The sequence below is a fragment of the Carassius gibelio genome, chromosome A20 (assembly GCF_023724105.1).
Source record: "Carassius gibelio isolate Cgi1373 ecotype wild population from Czech Republic chromosome A20, carGib1.2-hapl.c, whole genome shotgun sequence".
Classification (NCBI taxonomy): Eukaryota; Metazoa; Chordata; class Actinopteri; order Cypriniformes; family Cyprinidae; genus Carassius; species Carassius gibelio.
This window is the reverse complement of record NC_068390.1, coordinates 28047613-28068853: the sequence shown is the minus strand read 5'-3', so window position 1 is coordinate 28068853 and position 21241 is coordinate 28047613. Positions and strand designations below refer to the sequence as shown.

Sequence of the window (21241 nt, the reverse complement as noted above, 5' to 3'; positions counted from 1 at the left end):
GAGCTGATAAAAACATCACAATAATCCACAGTCCATCAGTGAACATCTGGAGAAGACAAAACCTGAAACACATCCAGCATTAAGATGATTTTAACTCAAACACATAGAGTCTATAATCCATAATAACACTTCCTCCAGTTGTCTTAATGCTGGATTTGTCTTCTCCAGTTGTTCACTGATGGACTGGATTATTCTCAGCAGTCTGGACTCTCATTCTGACGGCACCCATTCACTTACATTGAGCAAGTGATGCAATGCTACATTTCTCCAGATCTGATGAAGACACAAACTCATCCAAATCTTCATGAGATTTTGTTTGTTCAAATATCTTGAAGATATTAATGGTCAAACTTCTCGAAGCGAACCTGTCGCTCCTCATCGCACCCGTGCGTTCGTATTCAAACTAAACCTCTGGGTTTTTCGCACGAATGAAGACCTTTTCCATTTGCCCCGCTCAGTTTGTCTGTTGGAAACGAGGAGCGACTGATCGAGTAAGTGAGCGCAGTTCAAACTGATTCGGTCTGACAGAGAGAAAAGGGCAGCTTTTCATTTCAGCCAGCTGAATATAAGGCGGCTTTCTTGTCTATCATACGCTCGTCTCGAAGCTCGCTGCACCCCAGAAGCAGCTCAGTTTGAGAGCCCTACTGTAGCTGAGGGCAAGATTCAGAGAAATATTGTTTATTAAAAGTGATAGTGTGTCTGCCATTGCTATCAACTCAGATTTATGTTCACTGAAGAACGATCTTATTCAGTGCTTGCACCATACTGTGAACAGGATTTACAGTAGTTATGGGAATATAAATATAAAGATCTGCCATCTATGTTATTAGACAATCTTCTGCATGTTTGTAATGTGAGTTTTCCAGAGTGTACTAACTGTAAAAGCACAAATGCATTCATAAAACGAGTCAAAATTTTATTTAAACAAATGAGCATGGCACTAAAAATGCCAAAGTCATGAGTTTGATTCACAGGGAATGCATGAGACAAATCTTAGCATGACGTAAACATTAAGTGCAATGCAAGTTTCCTTGAATAAAAGCATGAAAATAATATGTTTACAATAAGATTAACATGCAATTGTTAGCTAAGACTAATAATATACACGAAGCATATATCAAGTGCTCCTTATATGCAAATCATATTTAAGTTAAAAAGTTAAGATTACAGCAAAGGAAATGCATGAAGCAGACTTTAAGTGCATTGCAAGCCGCCTTGAATAAAAGCTGACAAATGCTTTAATGTTAATGATTACAGTAAGGTTAACATGCAATTGTAAACTAGAACTAACAATGTAAAACTTTTATCAATTTCACATCATATGTGAATATCTTACATATCATTTAACAGATTTTTCAGTTTTATGATTACAACAAGCTCAGTTTGTTGATTGGAAATCAAAGAGTGCTTCAAATGTTCATCTTCCAGTTTTTTTTTTTTCGACCCAAACCTGTAAAATGCACAAATGCATTAATAAAACTAGTTTAACCCAAACAGTTAAGCAGGTCATGAGTTTGAGGGAATGCATATAAATATATAAAAATACAAATTTTACATCGGGGGTTGGCATGCAACTAATGACAAGAAATAACAATTCATGCATACATCATACTAAAGAAAAAAATGTACAAATAAACATGTTGCATCAGATTGCTCACTTCAGTGCGGGTGCGAACGGAAGCAACTGAACTGAAAAGCCTGATTGTGTTAGCGGACCGGACTTTATTTAGTATCCCTGACCTACAACCCCAAACCGTTTGGAGATGATCCAAACCTCCGGTCCAGAGCCGACTAAAGAGGGTCGCTGTGATTGACTCGTTGCATGATGTTAAATGTCACTCCTTGATCTTTCTGCACTTGAGAGTGATTCAGCTTCCCCTCAGCGTTTAGAAAAGACCACACAGCTCACGAAAGACTCTTGTATCTTACAGGATGCTTCATTTAATTCAACTGTGAGTATATTAGTGAATTAACACCGACTAACTAACTTAACCAGTAATCTCCAGCTAAAAATATTGAGCTTTATTTCTGGTGGAAGAAACACATGAATATTGAAGAAAGCCTAAATATTAAATGTCATGGATGGTTATTTACTGAATACTCCACTATTTTGTAGAAGGGTGTGAAAATGACAATTTTCACCTGAGATTCAGAGCTAAAATACCGGAGGGTAAATATGATATTAGAGATCTTATTTTTACACAGAGATTGGAAGCTCGATTAATAAAATCTGTTGACTTTATCAATATTTGTTGCATTATATGACAACAGTGACAGTCCAACTGTGGGAAAAAGCTCTTTTTTTGCATTTTCTCCCAAATTTATGTGCCTGTAACTCAAGAATTATTAATTTATATATCAATATCCTTTTTGATGTTGGTTCTAAACATACTTTTTCTATCATATGTCAACTTTTAAAGCCTTATATGCTTCGGTTCCAGAGATATGGGGATCTCAATATGGCTTCATGTGCAAATTGTACACATCTTCAAAAACAAACGTGGGTTGCTTTGCATACAGCTGATATTAATTGCTTTTAAAGAAAAACATCTCAAGAACAAATAACGTTGAAATTAGAACTGTATCTTGTTTCCTTCTATTAAAACAGTTGCATATAACAGAACATATTGAGTGCCAAAACACTCTTTTCCCAATGTTCGCATGCCTATAACTCAAGAAATAGTAAAGATATTCTTAATATCCTTTTGGGTGTTGTTTCCTAACAAACTTTTCATTTGTTATCTTCATTTGTAAGTCCCTATATGGTTGAGACTCAGAGATATGGGGATCTGAACTCGGCTCTGTGAGTGAATTAAGTACAGATGACATCATCACTGCAGACCCGTAATACCTGAGCTTGATGAATGACTCCATCACTCCACATCCAGCATCTGTTACAGCTTCTGTGTTTAAAGATCTCAGATCTGACCCGTTTCCCTGAACACTGTTCCTGAAATACACATAAGAACATGCAGCTCACACACACAGAGCTTGATGCGCTGTGTGCGAACCGTGCCGTGCACTTCAAATGCTTTGGAATATTTAATTAGCTCCATCTCATTTGACCATCTTAACTTCTCCTATTTGCATGTGTCTTTTCACAGAGGGCTTTCACCTTCAGCTCACTCTGAAGATATCCTGAAGATGTGTGTGGTGCACGAGCGCCTCCTCAGGACACGGCCGGGACTGAAACCGGTGCAAACCCACAGATGCACAGGAGATGAGGAACCCAAGCCATGTATATATTTATATATAGAACAGAAGATCCCAGATCTATTCACACCAGACAAGAAGACACTTTCTACTAACAACCTAGCAACACCCATAATACCCTAGCAACCGAAAACACCACAGGAACTGCCAATGATCACTGTTTCTATAATTAAACAACATTATAATCTGGGATACAATCATAATTAAAGAGTTAATCTCACCAAACCTCATATTTCACCCCAAAATCAGAAGAATAACAATTATTTATATAAAAATTAAATTATATAATTTTATATATATATATATATATATATATATATATATATATATATATATATATATATATATATATATATACATTATATTATGAACATATAAATATTTGTATTTCTGTAAAAACATATTTATATACAATATATACCGATATTATTTATCACTGTTAAAATGCTAAATGCTATTAATTTGTCATACTGCCTTTAATTATACTTATTTATCAATTGCACTTCATATGCAAATATTTAATATTTAAGAAAAAAACATCTGCAGTTTTATTTTTTGCTGCTAAATGAATTACAATTACAGTATTAACTGAACAAAAAAAACATATTTTTATTATATATATAATTATTTTTTATAACTGTTAAATATTAATTCACAGTAATAACTTGTTATATTGCCATTAATTTATACCAATTTAAGTGGAAGAAATGTATTAAAGTATTCAAATATATATATATATATATATATATATATATATATATATATATATATATATATATATATATATATATATATTATTGAAACAGAGAAAGAAAATGCTGTATTAAAACATTCACCATTAAGAATTTCCCCCCAAAAATGAATGAATAATGAAATATATAAAAATAAAAATATTAAAAAAAAAATTGGAGGGGTGGATGATTGTCAAGAAAATAATGTCACACTGGATGATTTCATGTGCAAATCTTACTTTTATTAATGCAACAAAAAAGTAAAAATGGTAAAATTATAACATATAAAGGCGTCACATCTATTATTTGCCGAATCCTCATCTAACTCGGGCAAGTGTTTTCCCCAGAATTATTATTATCACATCATCATGAAATCATGTGAAGCGAGTGTGAAAAAAAAAGATAAGTTCAAAGGTCGCACCCAGAGGCTAAGGCTGTGATGAACAAGTGTATCTTCATGAGCATCCATCCAGAGGCAGCGGATACAAACCATGTTTCCATGCCAACCTGCAGCATCTGAAACATCCTGTTATCTTGGAAACAGCTGGCAAGCCAAGGGTTACACGACTGGAAGAGGCTTCGCTTTAATTTTACAGCCTAAAGCAGAGCATTAAAGGCCAGCAGCCATCCATTAATATCCCTTACTGTATATATATCCATGACGGCTTCAGATCGTTCTCCTGTAGGTCATAGTTTGGGTTGTTTGGATGATAAAACTGTTGAGCTGATGGCAGCTGTAAACCTAAAGGTAAAACCACTGCTTTTAACCTTAAACCGGTATTATTGTGTGTCTGGAGGCGGATATAAACCCGTTTTTAACCCATTCGTCATGTGCTTTAGAAGCCAGAGTCGACTGCTCGGTTTTACGAAGGCTACTTTATGAGATTGACTCTGTTTTTACAGTTATAATGAAAAGTGGTGGAGTCTTCAAATGCTTTAGGCTTCTGCCATCTAGTGTCAAACAGCAGATTTACAAACATGGTCGCTTTCAAACAAAATGTTTCTGATAAATTCCCATTTGAGAAAGATTTGGTGTTATTCATTTCTGACTTATTAATGGGCTACATATATTAGAATGTAATATGTTTTGGTAGATTTGACGTCATTTTGAACGCTTAGTTTTAAAGTGGTTGCTTTAAATTATTTAAACATGAAGGATGTGGAGCCAGTATGATTGGAATTTAGAAATAAAACTCCGCCCAAGTGGAGGCGTTCTTCATGAATATTAAATAGCGCAGGGCGTTGCTTGCTTGGTTCTTCAACCAATCATGAAGGAGAAGCGAAGCCAAGACGAGGTGGCCGTACCTTCCGGCGATCGGACTGCTGAACACTTCCTAACACTTCCTAACACATTTTGAATAAGTCCTAACACTTCCGAACTAATTCCTAACACAAGTACGAACATCACGTGGTCTATGTCCTAACAACTCCTAACCATCTCCTAACAGGTCCGAACGGGGCAAAACAGCCATTGGTCGAGCGGAGCAATACAGCCATTGGCCGAAACATAGTCACGTGCGAAACCACATGATTACAGTCAAAAAAGCGGAAGCGCGCGAATGATTAGTTTATTAATTTTAAGGCGAATTCATTTTTATTTAAACACGGAGCATATTTTTATTCAGTTTGATGTTTTCAGATAACGTGGAGGTAAGTACAATAAAACACATAACATGAAAGCGAAGTACTACGTGACGTTAACTCTTTTTTCTAAATATGTTTATTAATCTGTGATTTAACATATGTAACGTTATATAATATGCTATGTTTGGGCAAGATTGTTATATAAATCGAGGTGGCCTTTCATATTGCAGCATGTATTATTGTAAGTATTATATTAACAGTAGTATAGTTCTTTAAATTTGTATTTATGTCTTATAAAAATAATAAAATGTTCGATTTAAGCTTTTGTAAATTAAATATTGGTGAAAGTTTATATTATTATTAAGTTATTATTTAAATGTGTTTTTGCATACATACTTCTTCTTTTATAAAGGTCAGATTTTAAAAGTTTATTATAATTATATAAGTAATTATTAGTAGTATAGTTATTATAGTTTTTTAAATTTAAATATGTATATTTGCTTAATTTTACTGTATATATTTCTATTCTTAATAAACTATTTGTGATAGTTAAGATTATATATATATATATATATATATATATATATATATATATATATATATATATATAACATGTATGATTATTTCCTATTGATATTATTTTCTATTAAATAAATTATGCTGGATAACAATCTTTTAGAATAAACCTATTGGGTAGCAAACATATATGTAATTTGAGTTATTTTCATGTTTTTTTATTTATATATATATATATTCTTAAATATTATTATTGTTTCACAGATCTTCAACAGATCACTGGAACTGTCCATAGTCCCTGGCTGCTTCAAATGCTCCACCATCATCCCTGGCCCAAAGAAACCCAAGATAACAGGACATAATGACTGCAGACCCTTGCTGGATCCACTGCTCTTCTCCCTCTACACTAGGGATGCACTATAAATCACATGTGATTTTCATGCACATCTCGTCAGTAAAGCCGGTGTTGTTGATTAGTAGTAAATCTCCATCATGTGCTTTCAGATGGAGCAGCATTTACTACACAGAGCCGTAGTTCACTGACAAGCTATACAATATCACATTCATAATCGCAGACAATTTGTCTGAACATCAACAGAACCGGCTCTACTGATGAGATGCGCATAACAATCACATGCGAGTTATCGTGCTGCCCTACTCTACACCAATGACTGCACCTCTACAGACCTGAGGTCTTCGGACTGTCGAGAGGATTACTGGTGCTTCCCTACCCACCTTTCAAGAACGGTACACATCCAGAGTGAGGAAAAGTGCTTAGGAAATCACTCTGGATCCTTTTTGAACTTTTGACATCCGGTCGGCGATACAGTGCATGGAATACGAGAGAAACAAGAAGTTTCTTTTCCCAGAAAATCTGCCTAAGAAAATCTGCCTAATGAACAGTTAAAAGTCCCCCCCCCCCCCCCATCGTGCAATAAAAATATGTGCAATAACCTTATATTTTATTTGTTACCACCCCATATCCTAGTACATCCCTACATCTCATTCTATTCCATTCCTATTATATCTATATCACAACTGTACATACAATATATTTTATATTTCAATTTGTTTTTCAGTTTTTTTATTTATATTCACATATGTGTATTTTTATTCTTGTGTTATTTGAATTGTCTTAGTGTTGTTGCTGTCTCTGTGTACTGAAAGCTTGTGACACTAAAACAATTACTATAGAGAATGCATGTCATATTTGAGCTTTTGGAATAAAACCTATTTGTGGAAATATGTTTTGAATGTTTTATTCTTTCAATTTTACAAAAAGGAATATAAGGAGTTGTTTTGTGATGAGGTAAAATGGGTATAAATATTGTCTTTTCTATAATTTGTTAGTTAAAATAATTGAAAAGGTGAAAAACTGGTTTGAAAGAAAAATCTATTTAATTTTTCAAGCTAATTTTCCAATTTTTCCTTCATTTTTCCCTTTCCCCTTCCTTTTTTCTCATTTTTTCTTTTCCCCCACCCATAGCAGTCCCTTTTGCCCTGTTTTTGGCCCGTACCTTCCGGCGATCGGACTGCTGAACACTTCCTAACACTTCCTAACACATTTTGAATAAGTCCTAACACTTCCGAACTAATTCCTAACACAAGTACGAACATCACGTGGTCTATGTCCTAACAACTCCTAACCATCTCCTAACAGGTCCGAACGGGGCAAAACAGCCATTGGTCGAGCGGAGCAATACAGCCATTGGCCGAAACATAGTCACGTGCGAAACCACATGATTACAGTCAAAAAAGCGGAAGCGCGCGAATGATTAGTTTATTAATTTTAAGGCGAATTCATTTTTATTTAAACACGGAGCATATTTTTATTCAGTTTGATGTTTTCAGATAACGTGGAGGTAAGTACAATAAAACACATAACATGAAAGCGAAGTACTACGTGACGTTAACTCTTTTTTCTAAATATGTTTATTAATCTGTGATTTAACATATGTAACGTTATATAATATGCTATGTTTGGGCAAGATTGTTATATAAATCGAGGTGGCCTTTCATATTGCAGCATGTATTATTGTAAGTATTATATTAACAGTAGTATAGTTCTTTAAATTTGTATTTATGTCTTATAAAAATAATAAAATGTTCGATTTAAGCTTTTGTAAATTAAATATTGGTGAAAGTTTATATTATTATTAAGTTATTATTTAAATGTGTTTTTGCATACATACTTCTTCTTTTATAAAGGTCAGATTTTAAAAGTTTATTATAATTATATAAGTAATTATTAGTAGTATAGTTATTATAGTTTTTTAAATTTAAATATGTATATTTGCTTAATTTTACTGTATATATTTCTATTCTTAATAAACTATTTGTGATAGTTAAGATTATATATATATATATATATATATATATATATATATATATATATATATATATATAAACATGTATGATTATTTCCTATTGATATTATTTTCTATTAAATAAATTATGCTGGATAACAATCTTTTAGAATAAACCTATTGGGTAGCAAACATATATGTAATTTGAGTTATTTTCATGTTTTTTTATTTATATATATATATATTCTTAAATATTATTATTGTTTCACAGATCTTCAACAGATCACTGGAACTGTCCATAGTCCCTGGCTGCTTCAAATGCTCCACCATCATCCCTGGCCCAAAGAAACCCAAGATAACAGGACATAATGACTGCAGACCCTTGCTGGATCCACTGCTCTTCTCCCTCTACACTAGGGATGCACTATAAATCACATGTGATTTTCATGCACATCTCGTCAGTAAAGCCGGTGTTGTTGATTAGTAGTAAATCTCCATCATGTGCTTTCAGATGGAGCAGCATTTACTACACAGAGCCGTAGTTCACTGACAAGCTATACAATATCACATTCATAATCGCAGACAATTTGTCTGAACATCAACAGAACCGGCTCTACTGATGAGATGCGCATAACAATCACATGCGAGTTATCGTGCTGCCCTACTCTACACCAATGACTGCACCTCTACAGACCTGAGGTCTTCGGACTGTCGAGAGGATTACTGGTGCTTCCCTACCCACCTTTCAAGAACGGTACACATCCAGAGTGAGGAAAAGTGCTTAGGAAATCACTCTGGATCCTTTTTGAACTTTTGACATCCGGTCGGCGATACAGTGCATGGAATACGAGAGAAACAAGAAGTTTCTTTTCCCAGAAAATCTGCCTAAGAAAATCTGCCTAATGAACAGTTAAAAGTCCCCCCCCCCCCCCCATCGTGCAATAAAAATATGTGCAATAACCTTATATTTTATTTGTTACCACCCCATATCCTAGTACATCCCTACATCTCATTCTATTCCATTCCTATTATATCTATATCACAACTGTACATACAATATATTTTATATTTCAATTTGTTTTTCAGTTTTTTTATTTATATTCACATATGTGTATTTTTATTCTTGTGTTATTTGAATTGTCTTAGTGTTGTTGCTGTCTCTGTGTACTGAAAGCTTGTGACACTAAAACAATTACTATAGAGAATGCATGTCATATTTGAGCTTTTGGAATAAAACCTATTTGTGGAAATATGTTTTGAATGTTTTATTCTTTCAATTTTACAAAAAGGAATATAAGGAGTTGTTTTGTGATGAGGTAAAATGGGTATAAATATTGTCTTTTCTATAATTTGTTAGTTAAAATAATTGAAAAGGTGAAAAACTGGTTTGAAAGAAAAATCTATTTAATTTTTCAAGCTAATTTTCCAATTTTTCCTTCATTTTTCCCTTTCCCCTTCCTTTTTTCTCATTTTTTCTTTTCCCCCACCCATAGCAGTCCCTTTTGCCCTGTTTTGGCCCGTACCTTCCGGCGATCGGACTGCTGAACACTTCCTAACACTTCCTAACACATTTTGAATAAGTCCTAACACTTCCGAACTAATTCCTAACACAAGTACGAACATCACGTGGTCTATGTCCTAACAACTCCTAACCATCTCCTAACAGGTCCGAACGGGGCAAAACAGCCATTGGTCGAGCGGAGCAATACAGCCATTGGCCGAAACATAGTCACGTGCGAAACCACATGATTACAGTCAAAAAAGCGGAAGCGCGCGAATGATTAGTTTATTAATTTTAAGGCGAATTCATTTTTATTTAAACACGGAGCATATTTTTATTCAGTTTGATGTTTTCAGATAACGTGGAGGTAAGTACAATAAAACACATAACATGAAAGCGAAGTACTACGTGACGTTAACTCTTTTTTCTAAATATGTTTATTAATCTGTGATTTAACATATGTAACGTTATATAATATGCTATGTTTGGGCAAGATTGTTATATAAATCGAGGTGGCCTTTCATATTGCAGCATGTATTATTGTAAGTATTATATTAACAGTAGTATAGTTCTTTAAATTTGTATTTATGTCTTATAAAAATAATAAAATGTTCGATTTAAGCTTTTGTAAATTAAATATTGGTGAAAGTTTATATTATTATTAAGTTATTATTTAAATGTGTTTTTGCATACATACTTCTTCTTTTATAAAGGTCAGATTTTAAAAGTTTATTATAATTATATAAGTAATTATTAGTAGTATAGTTATTATAGTTTTTTAAATTTAAATATGTATATTTGCTTAATTTTACTGTATATATTTCTATTCTTAATAAACTATTTGTGATAGTTAAGATTATATATATATATATATATATATATATATATATATATATATATATATATATATAAACATGTATGATTATTTCCTATTGATATTATTTTCTATTAAATAAATTATGCTGGATAACAATCTTTTAGAATAAACCTATTGGGTAGCAAACATATATGTAATTTGAGTTATTTTCATGTTTTTTTATTTATATATATATATATTCTTAAATATTATTATTGTTTCACAGATCTTCAACAGATCACTGGAACTGTCCATAGTCCCTGGCTGCTTCAAATGCTCCACCATCATCCCTGGCCCAAAGAAACCCAAGATAACAGGACATAATGACTGCAGACCCTTGCTGGATCCACTGCTCTTCTCCCTCTACACTAGGGATGCACTATAAATCACATGTGATTTTCATGCACATCTCGTCAGTAAAGCCGGTGTTGTTGATTAGTAGTAAATCTCCATCATGTGCTTTCAGATGGAGCAGCATTTACTACACAGAGCCGTAGTTCACTGACAAGCTATACAATATCACATTCATAATCGCAGACAATTTGTCTGAACATCAACAGAACCGGCTCTACTGATGAGATGCGCATAACAATCACATGCGAGTTATCGTGCTGCCCTACTCTACACCAATGACTGCACCTCTACAGACCTGAGGTCTTCGGACTGTCGAGAGGATTACTGGTGCTTCCCTACCCACCTTTCAAGAACGGTACACATCCAGAGTGAGGAAAAGTGCTTAGGAAATCACTCTGGATCCTTTTTGAACTTTTGACATCCGGTCGGCGATACAGTGCATGGAATACGAGAGAAACAAGAAGTTTCTTTTCCCAGAAAATCTGCCTAAGAAAATCTGCCTAATGAACAGTTAAAAGTCCCCCCCCCCCCCCCATCGTGCAATAAAAATATGTGCAATAACCTTATATTTTATTTGTTACCACCCCATATCCTAGTACATCCCTACATCTCATTCTATTCCATTCCTATTATATCTATATCACAACTGTACATACAATATATTTTATATTTCAATTTGTTTTTCAGTTTTTTTATTTATATTCACATATGTGTATTTTTATTCTTGTGTTATTTGAATTGTCTTAGTGTTGTTGCTGTCTCTGTGTACTGAAAGCTTGTGACACTAAAACAATTACTATAGAGAATGCATGTCATATTTGAGCTTTTGGAATAAAACCTATTTGTGGAAATATGTTTTGAATGTTTTATTCTTTCAATTTTACAAAAAGGAATATAAGGAGTTGTTTTGTGATGAGGTAAAATGGGTATAAATATTGTCTTTTCTATAATTTGTTAGTTAAAATAATTGAAAAGGTGAAAAACTGGTTTGAAAGAAAAATCTATTTAATTTTTCAAGCTAATTTTCCAATTTTTCCTTCATTTTTCCCTTTCCCCTTCCTTTTTTCTCATTTTTTCTTTTCCCCCACCCATAGCAGTCCCTTTTGCCCTGTTTTTGGCCGTACCTTCCGGCGATCGGACTGCTGAACACTTCCTAACACTTCCTAACACATTTTGAATAAGTCCTAACACTTCCGAACTAATTCCTAACACAAGTACGAACATCACGTGGTCTATGTCCTAACAACTCCTAACCATCTCCTAACAGGTCCGAACGGGGCAAAACAGCCATTGGTCGAGCGGAGCAATACAGCCATTGGCCGAAACATAGTCACGTGCGAAACCACATGATTACAGTCAAAAAAGCGGAAGCGCGCGAATGATTAGTTTATTAATTTTAAGGCGAATTCATTTTTATTTAAACACGGAGCATATTTTTATTCAGTTTGATGTTTTCAGATAACGTGGAGGTAAGTACAATAAAACACATAACATGAAAGCGAAGTACTACGTGACGTTAACTCTTTTTTCTAAATATGTTTATTAATCTGTGATTTAACATATGTAACGTTATATAATATGCTATGTTTGGGCAAGATTGTTATATAAATCGAGGTGGCCTTTCATATTGCAGCATGTATTATTGTAAGTATTATATTAACAGTAGTATAGTTCTTTAAATTTGTATTTATGTCTTATAAAAATAATAAAATGTTCGATTTAAGCTTTTGTAAATTAAATATTGGTGAAAGTTTATATTATTATTAAGTTATTATTTAAATGTGTTTTTGCATACATACTTCTTCTTTTATAAAGGTCAGATTTTAAAAGTTTATTATAATTATATAAGTAATTATTAGTAGTATAGTTATTATAGTTTTTTAAATTTAAATATGTATATTTGCTTAATTTTACTGTATATATTTCTATTCTTAATAAACTATTTGTGATAGTTAAGATTATATATATATATATATATATATATATATATATATATATATATATATATATATAAACATGTATGATTATTTCCTATTGATATTATTTTCTATTAAATAAATTATGCTGGATAACAATCTTTTAGAATAAACCTATTGGGTAGCAAACATATATGTAATTTGAGTTATTTTCATGTTTTTTTATTTATATATATATATATTCTTAAATATTATTATTGTTTCACAGATCTTCAACAGATCACTGGAACTGTCCATAGTCCCTGGCTGCTTCAAATGCTCCACCATCATCCCTGGCCCAAAGAAACCCAAGATAACAGGACATAATGACTGCAGACCCTTGCTGGATCCACTGCTCTTCTCCCTCTACACTAGGGATGCACTATAAATCACATGTGATTTTCATGCACATCTCGTCAGTAAAGCCGGTGTTGTTGATTAGTAGTAAATCTCCATCATGTGCTTTCAGATGGAGCAGCATTTACTACACAGAGCCGTAGTTCACTGACAAGCTATACAATATCACATTCATAATCGCAGACAATTTGTCTGAACATCAACAGAACCGGCTCTACTGATGAGATGCGCATAACAATCACATGCGAGTTATCGTGCTGCCCTACTCTACACCAATGACTGCACCTCTACAGACCTGAGGTCTTCGGACTGTCGAGAGGATTACTGGTGCTTCCCTACCCACCTTTCAAGAACGGTACACATCCAGAGTGAGGAAAAGTGCTTAGGAAATCACTCTGGATCCTTTTTGAACTTTTGACATCCGGTCGGCGATACAGTGCATGGAATACGAGAGAAACAAGAAGTTTCTTTTCCCAGAAAATCTGCCTAAGAAAATCTGCCTAATGAACAGTTAAAAGTCCCCCCCCCCCCCCATCGTGCAATAAAAATATGTGCAATAACCTTATATTTTATTTGTTACCACCCCATATCCTAGTACATCCCTACATCTCATTCTATTCCATTCCTATTATATCTATATCACAACTGTACATACAATATATTTTATATTTCAATTTGTTTTTCAGTTTTTTTATTTATATTCACATATGTGTATTTTTATTCTTGTGTTATTTGAATTGTCTTAGTGTTGTTGCTGTCTCTGTGTACTGAAAGCTTGTGACACTAAAACAATTACTATAGAGAATGCATGTCATATTTGAGCTTTTGGAATAAAACCTATTTGTGGAAATATGTTTTGAATGTTTTATTCTTTCAATTTTACAAAAAGGAATATAAGGAGTTGTTTTGTGATGAGGTAAAATGGGTATAAATATTGTCTTTTCTATAATTTGTTAGTTAAAATAATTGAAAAGGTGAAAAACTGGTTTGAAAGAAAAATCTATTTAATTTTTCAAGCTAATTTTCCAATTTTTCCTTCATTTTTCCCTTTCCCCTTCCTTTTTTCTCATTTTTTCTTTTCCCCCACCCATAGCAGTCCCTTTTGCCCTGTTTTTGGCCCGTACCTTCCGGCGATCGGACTGCTGAACACTTCCTAACACTTCCTAACACATTTTGAATAAGTCCTAACACTTCCGAACTAATTCCTAACACAAGTACGAACATCACGTGGTCTATGTCCTAACAACTCCTAACCATCTCCTAACAGGTCCGAACGGGGCAAAACAGCCATTGGTCGAGCGGAGCAATACAGCCATTGGCCGAAACATAGTCACGTGCGAAACCACATGATTACAGTCAAAAAAGCGGAAGCGCGCGAATGATTAGTTTATTAATTTTAAGGCGAATTCATTTTTATTTAAACACGGAGCATATTTTTATTCAGTTTGATGTTTTCAGATAACGTGGAGGTAAGTACAATAAAACACATAACATGAAAGCGAAGTACTACGTGACGTTAACTCTTTTTTCTAAATATGTTTATTAATCTGTGATTTAACATATGTAACGTTATATAATATGCTATGTTTGGGCAAGATTGTTATATAAATCGAGGTGGCCTTTCATATTGCAGCATGTATTATTGTAAGTATTATATTAACAGTAGTATAGTTCTTTAAATTTGTATTTATGTCTTATAAAAATAATAAAATGTTCGATTTAAGCTTTTGTAAATTAAATATTGGTGAAAGTTTATATTATTATTAAGTTATTATTTAAATGTGTTTTTGCATACATACTTCTTCTTTTATAAAGGTCAGATTTTAAAAGTTTATTATAATTATATAAGTAATTATTAGTAGTATAGTTATTATAGTTTTTTAAATTTAAATATGTATATTTGCTTAATTTTACTGTATATATTTCTATTCTTAATAAACTATTTGTGATAGTTAAGATTATATATATATATATATATATATATATATATATATATATATATATATATAAACATGTATGATTATTTCCTATTGATATTATTTTCTATTAAATAAATTATGCTGGATAACAATCTTTTAGAATAAACCTATTGGGTAGCAAACATATATGTAATTTGAGTTATTTTCATGTTTTTTTATTTATATATATATATATTCTTAAATATTATTATTGTTTCACAGATCTTCAACAGATCACTGGAACTGTCCATAGTCCCTGGCTGCTTCAAATGCTCCACCATCATCCCTGGCCCAAAGAAACCCAAGATAACAGGACATAATGACTGCAGACCCTTGCTGGATCCACTGCTCTTCTCCCTCTACACTAGGGATGCACTATAAATCACATGTGATTTTCATGCACATCTCGTCAGTAAAGCCGGTGTTGTTGATTAGTAGTAAATCTCCATCATGTGCTTTCAGATGGAGCAGCATTTACTACACAGAGCCGTAGTTCACTGACAAGCTATACAATATCACATTCATAATCGCAGACAATTTGTCTGAACATCAACAGAACCGGCTCTACTGATGAGATGCGCATAACAATCACATGCGAGTTATCGTGCTGCCCTACTCTACACCAATGACTGCACCTCTACAGACCTGAGGTCTTCGGACTGTCGAGAGGATTACTGGTGCTTCCCTACCCACCTTTCAAGAACGGTACACATCCAGAGTGAGGAAAAGTGCTTAGGAAATCACTCTGGATCCTTTTTGAACTTTTGACATCCGGTCGGCGATACAGTGCATGGAATACGAGAGAAACAAGAAGTTTCTTTTCCCAGAAAATCTGCCTAAGAAAATCTGCCTAATGAACAGTTAAAAGTCCCCCCCCCCCCCCATCGTGCAATAAAAATATGTGCAATAACCTTATATTTTATTTGTTACCACCCCATATCCTAGTACATCCCTACATCTCATTCTATTCCATTCCTATTATATCTATATCACAACTGTACATACAATATATTTTATATTTCAATTTGTTTTTCAGTTTTTTTATTTATATTCACATATGTGTATTTTTATTCTTGTGTTATTTGAATTGTCTTAGTGTTGTTGCTGTCTCTGTGTACTGAAAGCTTGTGACACTAAAACAATTACTATAGAGAATGCATGTCATATTTGAGCTTTTGGAATAAAACCTATTTGTGGAAATATGTTTTGAATGTTTTATTCTTTCAATTTTACAAAAAGGAATATAAGGAGTTGTTTTGTGATGAGGTAAAATGGGTATAAATATTGTCTTTTCTATAATTTGTTAGTTAAAATAATTGAAAAGGTGAAAAACTGGTTTGAAAGAAAAATCTATTTAATTTTTCAAGCTAATTTTCCAATTTTTCCTTCATTTTTCCCTTTCCCCTTCCTTTTTTCTCATTTTTTCTTTTCCCCCACCCATAGCAGTCCCTTTTGCCCTGTTTTTGGCCGTACCTTCCGGCGATCGGACTGCTGAACACTTCCTAACACTTCCTAACACATTTTGAATAAGTCCTAACACTTCCGAACTAATTCCTAACACAAGTACGAACATCACGTGGTCTATGTCCTAACAACTCCTAACCATCTCCTAACAGGTCCGAACGGGGCAAAACAGCCATTGGTCGAGCGGAGCAATACAGCCATTGGCCGAAACATAGTCACGTGCGAAACCACATGATTACAGTCAAAAAAGCGGAAGCGCGCGAATGATTAGTTTATTAATTTTAAGGCGAATTCATTTTTATTTAAACACGGAGCATATTTTTATTCAGTTTGATGTTTTCAGATAACGTGGAGGTAAGTACAATAAAACACATAACATGAAAGCGAAGTACTACGTGACGTTAACTCTTTTTTCTAAATATGTTTATTAATCTGTGATTTAACATATGTAACGTTATATAATATGCTATGTTTGGGCAAGATTGTTATATAAATCGAGGTGGCCTTTCATATTGCAGCATGTATTATTGTAAGTATTATATTAACAGTAGTATAGTTCTTTAAATTTGTATTTATGTCTTATAAAAATAATAAAATGTTCGATTTAAGCTTTTGTAAATTAAATATTGGTGAAAGTTTATATTATTATTAAGTTATTATTTAAATGTGTTTTTGCATACATACTTCTTCTTTTATAAAGGTCAGATTTTAAAAGTTTATTATAATTATATAAGTAATTATTAGTAGTATAGTTATTATAGTTTTTTAAATTTAAATATGTATATTTGCTTAATTTTACTGTATATATTTCTATTCTTAATAAACTATTTGTGATAGTTAAGATTATATATATATATATATATATATATATATATATATATATATATATATATATATAAACATGTATGATTATTTCCTATTGATATTATTTTCTATTAAATAAATTATGCTGGATAACAATCTTTTAGAATAAACCTATTGGGTAGCAAACATATATGTAATTTGAGTTATTTTCATGTTTTTTTATTTATATATATATATATTCTTAAATATTATTATTGTTTCACAGATCTTCAACAGATCACTGGAACTGTCCATAGTCCCTGGCTGCTTCAAATGCTCCACCATCATCCCTGGCCCAAAGAAACCCAAGATAACAGGACATAATGACTGCAGACCCTTGCTGGATCCACTGCTCTTCTCCCTCTACACTAGGGATGCACTATAAATCACATGTGATTTTCATGCACATCTCGTCAGTAAAGCCGGTGTTGTTGATTAGTAGTAAATCTCCATCATGTGCTTTCAGATGGAGCAGCATTTACTACACAGAGCCGTAGTTCACTGACAAGCTATACAATATCACATTCATAATCGCAGACAATTTGTCTGAACATCAACAGAACCGGCTCTACTGATGAGATGCGCATAACAATCACATGCGAGTTATCGTGCTGCCCTACTCTACACCAATGACTGCACCTCTACAGACCTGAGGTCTTCGGACTGTCGAGAGGATTACTGGTGCTTCCCTACCCACCTTTCAAGAACGGTACACATCCAGAGTGAGGAAAAGTGCTTAGGAAATCACTCTGGATCCTTTTTGAACTTTTGACATCCGGTCGGCGATACAGTGCATGGAATACGAGAGAAACAAGAAGTTTCTTTTCCCAGAAAATCTGCCTAAGAAAATCTGCCTAATGAACAGTTAAAAGTCCCCCCCCCCCCCCCATCGTGCAATAAAAATATGTGCAATAACCTTATATTTTATTTGTTACCACCCCATATCCTAGTACATCCCTACATCTCATTCTATTCCATTCCTATTATATCTATATCACAACTGTACATACAATATATTTTATATTTCAATTTGTTTTTCAGTTTTTTTATTTATATTCACATATGTGTATTTTTATTCTTGTGTTATTTGAATTGTCTTAGTGTTGTTGCTGTCTCTGTGTACTGAAAGCTTGTGACACTAAAACAATTACTATAGAGAATGCATGTCATATTTGAGCTTTTGGAATAAAACCTATTTGTGGAAATATGTTTTGAATGTTTTATTCTTTCAATTTTACAAAAAGGAATATAAGGAGTTGTTTTGTGATGAGGTAAAATGGGTATAAATATTGTCTTTTCTATAATTTGTTAGTTAAAATAATTGAAAAGGTGAAAAACTGGTTTGAAAGAAAAATCTATTTAATTTTTCAAGCTAATTTTCCAATTTTTCCTTCATTTTTCCCTTTCCCCTTCCTTTTTTCTCATTTTTTCTTTTCCCCCACCCATAGCAGTCCCTTTTGCCCTGTTTTTGGCCCGTACCTTCCGGCGATCGGACTGCTGAACACTTCCTAACACTTCCTAACACATTTTGAATAAGTCCTAACACTTCCGAACTAATTCCTAACACAAGTACGAACATCACGTGGTCTATGTCCTAACAACTCCTAACCATCTCCTAACAGGTCCGAACGGGGCAAAACAGCCATTGGTCGAGCGGAGCAATACAGCCATTGGCCGAAACATAGTCACGTGCGAAACCACATGATTACAGTCAAAAAAGCGGAAGCGCGCGAATGATTAGTTTATTAATTTTAAGGCGAATTCATTTTTATTTAAACACGGAGCATATTTTTATTCAGTTTGATGTTTTCAGATAACGTGGAGGTAAGTACAATAAAACACATAACATGAAAGCGAAGTACTACGTGACGTTAACTCTTTTTTCTAAATATGTTTATTAATCTGTGATTTAACATATGTAACGTTATATAATATGCTATGTTTGGGCAAGATTGTTATATAAATCGAGGTGGCCTTTCATATTGCAGCATGTATTATTGTAAGTATTATATTAACAGTAGTATAGTTCTTTAAATTTGTATTTATGTCTTATAAAAATAATAAAATGTTCGATTTAAGCTTTTGTAAATTAAATATTGGTGAAAGTTTATATTATTATTAAGTTATTATTTAAATGTGTTTTTGCATACATACTTCTTCTTTTATAAAGGTCAGATTTTAAAAGTTTATTATAATTATATAAGTAATTATTAGTAGTATAGTTATTATAGTTTTTTAAATTTAAATATGTATATTTGCTTAATTTTACTGTATATATTTCTATTCTTAATAAACTATTTGTGATAGTTAAGATTATATATATATATATATATATATATATATATATATATATATATATATATATAAACATGTATGATTATTTCCTATTGATATTATTTTCTATTAAATAAATTATGCTGGATAACAATCTTTTAGAATAAACCTATTGGGTAGCAAACATATATGTAATTTGAGTTATTTTCATGTTTTTTTATTTATATATATATATATTCTTAAATATTATTATTGTTTCACAGATCTTCAACAGATCACTGGAACTGTCCATAGTCCCTGGCTGCTTCAAATGCTCCACCATCATCCCTGGCCCAAAGAAACCCAAGATAACAGGACATAATGACTGCAGACCCTTGCTGGATCCACTGCTCTTCTCCCTCTACACTAGGGATGCACTATAAATCACATGTGATTTTCATGCACATCTCGTCAGTAAAGCCGGTGTTGTTGATTAGTAGTAAATCTCCATCATGTGCTTTCAGATGGAGCAGCATTTACTACACAGAGCCGTAGTTCACTGACAAGCTATACAATATCACATTCATAATCGCAGACAATTTGTCTGAACATCAACAGAACCGGCTCTACTGATGAGATGCGCATAACAATCACATGCGAGTTATCGTGCTGCCCTACTCTACACCAATGACTGCACCTCTACAGACCTGAGGTCTTCGGACTGTCGAGAGGATTACTGGTGCTTCCCTACCCACCTTTCAAGAACGGTACACATCCAGAGTGAGGAAAAGTGCTTAGGAAATCACTCTGGATCCTTTTTGAACTTTTGACATCCGGTCGGCGATACAGTGCATGGAATACGAGAGAAACAAGAAGTTTCTTTTCCCAGAAAATCTGCCTAAGAAAATCTGCCTAATGAACAGTTAAAAGTCCCCCCCCCCCCCCCATCGTGCAATAAAAATATGTGCAATAACCTTATATTTTATTTGTTACCACCCCATATCCTAGTACATCCCTACATCTCATTCTATTCCATTCCTATTATATCTATATCACAACTGTACATACAATATATTTTATATTTCAATTTGTTTTTCAGTTTTTTTATTTATATTCACATATGTGTATTTTTATTCTTGTGTTATTTGAATTGTCTTAGTGTTGTTGCTGTCTCTGTGTACTGAAAGCTTGTGACACTAAAACAATTACTATAGAGAATGCATGTCATATTTGAGCTTTTGGAATAAAACCTATTTGTGGAAATATGTTTTGAATGTTTTATTCTTTCAATTTTACAAAAAGGAATATAAGGAGTTGTTTTGTGATGAGGTAAAATGGGTATAAATATTG

General features: G+C 33.1%; 1 long non-coding RNA gene across 9 annotated transcripts; it reads left to right on the top strand.

The window, feature by feature from the left end:
- The first annotated feature begins 5456 nt into the window (after positions 1 to 5456).
- Positions 5457 to 21154, top strand: LOC127938963 (uncharacterized). 9 transcript variants are annotated; one of them, XR_008148848.1, is made up of 7 exons: positions 5457 to 5594; positions 6309 to 6791; positions 8622 to 9104; positions 10934 to 12530; positions 13246 to 13728; positions 15554 to 17149; positions 20176 to 21154. It is a non-coding gene; the product is annotated as an uncharacterized LOC127938963 (long non-coding RNA). The 9 variants fall into 9 exon arrangements; XR_008148847.1 differs by lacking the exon at positions 20176 to 21154 and adding an exon at positions 17865 to 18843; XR_008148850.1 differs by lacking the exons at positions 6309 to 6791; positions 20176 to 21154 and adding an exon at positions 17865 to 18843.
- Positions 21155 to 21241: the final 87 nt, after the last annotated feature.